Here is a 5,799-nt window from a genome sequence, read left to right as displayed (position 1 = left end):
CAAACCGGATTTAGTAATAAGGTTCGGTTACCGGTTCTTCAGTTTTATAAAAACCGGTTCCGTTTCTAACACCGGTTCAGTTCTAAAAAATCGGAACCGGAGCGAAATTTTTACCGCTTATTGAAATGCACATAACTCACTCATATAAAGTCAGAATAACTTGATTTTTCTCCAATATATAATTTAGTGTTTGTACTTCACTTTAGACTGTAGAAATACATATTTTGGTTAGACATTGAATCAATTATAGGCCCCGAAAGACAACATATCAGTGCTGTGATTTTTTCGTTTCAACATTGTTTTTTGGAATTTGTCATGCTTTTTAAAATACGCGTAACTCACTCATATGAAGTTAGATTTACTTGATATTTTTTTCTATCATGTAATTTGGTGTTTGTACTTCATTTTAGACTGTAGAAATATATATTTTGGTTAGATATTGAATCAACTATAGGCACCGGAAGACAACATATCAATGATGTGATTTTTTTCGTTTCAGCATTTTGTTTTGTTTTGTTTTTTTTTGGAATTTGTACTACTTTTTAAAATATGCAGAACGCACTCATATGAAGTCGAAATTACTTGAATTTTTTTCCAGCACATAATTTGGTGTTTGTACTTCATTTTAGACTATATAAATACATATTTTGGTTAGATATTGAATCAACTGTAGGCCCCCAAAGAGAGCATATCAATGCTGTGAATTTTCCATTTCAGTATTTTTTTAATGTGTCTCGCTTTTTAAAATACGCATAACTCACTCATATGAAGTTGAAATTACTTGATTTTTTTCCAACATGTATTAAGTGTTTTTACATCATTTTAGAATATACAAAGTCATATTTTCGTTAAATCTTGGATCATATACATGCCTCGGAAGACAACATATCAATCGGTTGTAGTTTGAAAAATAACAAAAAACCGAGACCAGAACCGGCACGATACCGATGGACCGGTTTTCGGTTCCTATAATATAAAAAATTTGGTTCCGTTTCCGAACTAATCCGGTTCTAAAGCTCATCCCTACTTATTAATAACACTAAATGTTTTAATTGTAAACGTTTTTGTGGGACCGAGCTTTTATTAAATGCGGGTTAATACCCAAATGTTTTATAACCATAGCTTTGAAAAAAAATTGAAAATTTTGGGGTGTTACAGCTTTCGGCCATGAGGGCTTTCTAAGGGAAAGAGTGGTCAATTTTGTAAGCATTACACTCCTTTATATAGTCCCATACAAAAAGTAAAGCTACACCATATAATAATAGAAAATATTGACTAGACTTTAGAAGCATGGGGAACAAAGGAGGGAGGTTGACAAGAAACCTCCCATGCTTGTAAGAGGCTACGTTTTTGACGTCCAAAGAAGAGAAAAAAATGTTGTCTACTTTATTCAACCATTAGGCCAACTAACTAGTTAAGTCTAAAGTTAAACAAAGTGTCCAAAACTTTGTACATGACTTATTTTGTAACATCCCAAAAATCAAGGAAAAATTGTCATTTTAAAAATCCAATCACAAACCATAATTGTTTATAAAACATTGTTTCTATAGATAATAATCACAAATCAGAGTGTCCCAAAATCAATGTCATAAAATCAGAAGGATGTGCACGATCACACCTTTGCTTTTCCCTAATCATCTGAAGTACCTGAAACATAACACTTAAACCGTAAGCCAAAGCTTAGTGAGTTCCCCCAAATATCACACAACATAACATATACAAAATGCATACTGGGTCCACAACCTCCTGGTTGGATTACCCCTGGCCCACAACCTTCCAGTTGGATTTCCCTGGTCCACAACCTTTTGGTTGGATTGTCTAATACATATTAGGTCCACAACCTCACGGTTGGATTACCCCTGGACCACAACCTCTCGGTTGGATTTTCCGGGCTTGTTGACTGACAACACAAAGTAGCACAGTCTCAACCCCACCACACTATGTAGACATGTATAACAGATAAAACACATAATAACAACCAGATAATCATGTAGATCTTAACAGATCACTACAACATAACAATATTCCAAACTAGAATACACATTCTACTAGGCCGACATTGGTGCCTTTGACCCACAAGTATAGTGAGGAAAACTTACATCATAGTCTGAAAAGATAGCAGAAAAGAACAATACTCCAACTGTATACTCTACGGGTCACCTATAAATAAAATAGTGACCTAGACTAAATTTACAACTCAAAATACCCAAAATACCCCTAGCTTAAACTTGGTCAAAGTTAAAGGTCAAAAATTCAACCAATTCAACACAAGCTGAGTACAACCAGCGTACTCAACATGTACGCATGACATACTCACCAATCCAGAAATGGGGCTCCGAAGGAGTACGCACAACGTACTCAGATGTATGCTCAGCATACTCATTCAGATGGCAAAATTCCCACTAAGTGCTTAATCTCTTAAGTCCTTTCGTCCAACGCCCAGATCTAGTCCTAAATAACGTTCTAAATCATAAAGTTTCCAACTTAATGATCTTGCATGGCTATTAAATGCTCAACACCAAACCATAACTTAACACAAGGTTCTAAACGACTAAAGAGCATGCATGGAGGGATATGGACAATCAAGATTCCATTTTTATAACTCAAGACACTCTAAAATGTCCAAAAGGACAACTCATTTGGTCTAGAGTAATCCATACTCACTTAGACCAAGAATATGGGACTAAAAACACATAACTTCTAAAACTAGCAAGATCTAGAGATATAATCATCAAGTTCAGAGCTTTATACCTTTCGGAGGTTGCTCAAGGAGTGTAAAAATCAGATCTACAAAGCTTGGAGATCCTTCCTTGCTTTCCAATGGCTTCCTTCCTTCCTTCAAGAGTGTACATCAAACAACAAAAATGAGCTCAAAACACCACATATAGGGATTAGGGTTTATAAAGGACGAAGTGCGCAATAGAGGCTGATGAGAGGAAGACGTCTTGGGAGTTAATGATGTTTAAATAAGGTCCAAACCCTAAAAATTAGGGTTTGGGCATCAGCCACGTACGCCCAGCGTGCATAATGTATGCCCATCAAACCTAAAAGAATCCACGCGTTTCATTTAAGGGCTAAAGGGACTAATTTTGCAAAAATTTTCACACAAGGGGGTAAAGATGTAATTTACCTGAATCAAGATGTTACATATTTAAATCATACTATATGATATAATAACTAGTTATACTTTGACATCCCCATTTTCTCAGCTAATTTAAAAAATTTATTTATGCTTATTTTAAACCAGGGTTTATTTATCAATGTGGAATTTGGTCCCATAAAAGAATTTCCGAAGAATGTTTTTCATTAATTTATAAAATCTTGGGATGTCATAACTGATACAAAATAGAAGCATAAACATGCCTTACAATATCTTAGATTAACAGTCTATATCTCTTTGAATCTCTCATCATGCATGTATCTTTGCACAACTACTTGTGATATAAAGAAGTTGAGTAGGTTAGGTTGGGAAACCTGGTGAGTACATAAGGTTTTCAACCCACAAAAATATAGTTAATATGTTTAATTATCAAACAATTAACCCAATTACCTATCCTCGTTATATTATTTATTCTTCCCTAATGATCTATCCTAAGAGTCATCTTAGTTATCGTTACTGAAAATACTGTTACAGGGATTTCTCCGCAATACATGTCAATAGATTGCTTTCTACTTTCATTCTTAAAGGTTTGTCCTAAGGAATATGCATGAAGTCCATCTCTTCTCTGTTTAACTAATAGGCACTAAGTCCATAGCTGCTAGTGTTTATCTAATAGGAACTAACTCCATAGCTGCATGTGTTGATTTAATAGGCACTAATTCCATAGTTGTCGATGTTTATCTAATAGGCACGAAGTCCATCTCTTACCAAGTTCATCAAATAGGCATGAAGTCCATCGTTGCCAGTGTTCCACGGGACAGTCATGAATAGTCCGGTGGTGGTTACCTATACTTTGTTAGGCAACAACATCATTGGTACACTACTATCGTTCCTACATCGTTGAACACTAGTACCATTTGTATAGTTGTGGCATCCTATCATTGCCTACATCTTTCATTATTCTATGACATCTATTACTACCCTTCGTTACCCACTGTATAATATTTATATAATACACATATGGTATAAATCATATAATTTTATCTTTGTAATATTTCATCCAACACATAACATCTTTGCACATAAGCACATATATCATTTAATTAATTAGATACTTCATATCTACGTGTAAGATGAAAGTAACTATGCACTCACTTGATAAAAGTGGATGCCTCGGAATTTGGGCAAAACTTCGCCTTGGTACTTTATCTTATCTTCTGACGTGAGCTAATATAATCACTACTAAGTCTTAGCCTAATTATTTCCAGACGATTAATGGTAGTCTAGATTCCTCACTATTACCAATGGATACTGAGAGTTCTATCAAATAAGGATTAGCCAGGCAGGACAGTTGGGAGGCATGATCATTTTGGCGTATAGCCTTTCAAAAATCTAACAACCAAGCCAACATGACAATTCTAGACACCTCTCCCGTAAGTAGACAAATCAGTATTTTGACTTGGAATTACTGATAAATCTTATTTATAGGTTCATAATAACAACTTATTACTGTAAATATAAGTTACACATAAAGAACTAGAGTGTAGTTTAACTTACAGAGGTTCCTCCTGACCAAAGTCAAGAAATCTCACTTGTAGGGCTCCTACTTGATGGCTACTACTTAGTTGAATACCTCAGGGGTTGTAGGGCTTCGCTGGAACACAAAAACTGAAGAAAATTGGCCTAAAAATGAAGAATAATCGAGAGAGAATGTGTGTAGGGGTGAAAGCATATACGAAGACGGTTTTTTATAGGCAAGAAAAACATTACGCACCGTGCACTCTAGGCATGCGCGTTGCGCACTAGAGTGGTGCTGGCTCCTTTGGGCTTTTGCTACATGTCGCCGCCTCGTTCTTCCGCGTACGCCTCTTCTCGAAGGTGCCAGGTGTCACCTTCTTATGGTGCCATGTGTAAAAATCTCTTTGGTCCACGTCGGCATGTAACGGAAGAAAGGGGCTGCCTCGAAATGGCCACGTTGCACTCCCTCGTGGTGCCACATCATCATGCGCGATGCGCACTTCACGCGCGTGATTTTCCAAATTTTCAAAATGGCGTAACTTCATCATAAGAGCTCTGTTTTTGACGTTATTTATATCCTCGGAAATCTCTCGATGATATCTACAATTTTTTTAGGTCGCAACAACTAATTTTCACTATATCAAAAATTTATATTTTTGATAGGCTTAGGATGTTAGAGATCGCTGCAGAAAGCATAACTCCTATATACGGATTCTGTTCTTGATGTTCTCTATATCAATGGGATCCTGTTGAAGATATCTTCAACTCTCATTTAGATTGTTTCGGCTAACAATCAACCGATTAGAATTTCGATTTCTATGTCCCCACTACTACGTTGAAACTTCGAAAAATCATAACTTCTCCTTACGAAGTTAGATTTGGACGTTCTCTGTATGCACGCTCTCAGTTTAATGACTACTACGATACGTAGAACCGTGTCTGTTTAATCGTGAAACTTCGAAGAATCATAACTTCTTCATTCGAAGTCGGATTTCAGTGTTCTTTATATGTACAGAATCTTTGTCACATATACTATAACTTTTGTTAAGATTATTTTTCCTAAATAATCTTCTGTCAAAAAAATCATTTTTAACGCTTATTATTTCTAAATTGACTAACCCGAATCTGCGGGCGTTATATATACTCTCTTTAATTATTATTTTCACAAAAACAATAACTAT

This window comes from Lactuca virosa, chromosome 9 (assembly GCF_052849685.1).
Source record: "Lactuca virosa cultivar CGN04683 chromosome 9, Lactuca_virosa_CGN04683_v6, whole genome shotgun sequence".
NCBI lineage: Eukaryota > Viridiplantae > Streptophyta > Magnoliopsida > Asterales > Asteraceae > Lactuca > Lactuca virosa.
The sequence above is the reverse complement of the archived record's forward strand: the minus strand, read 5'-3'. Positions refer to the sequence as shown.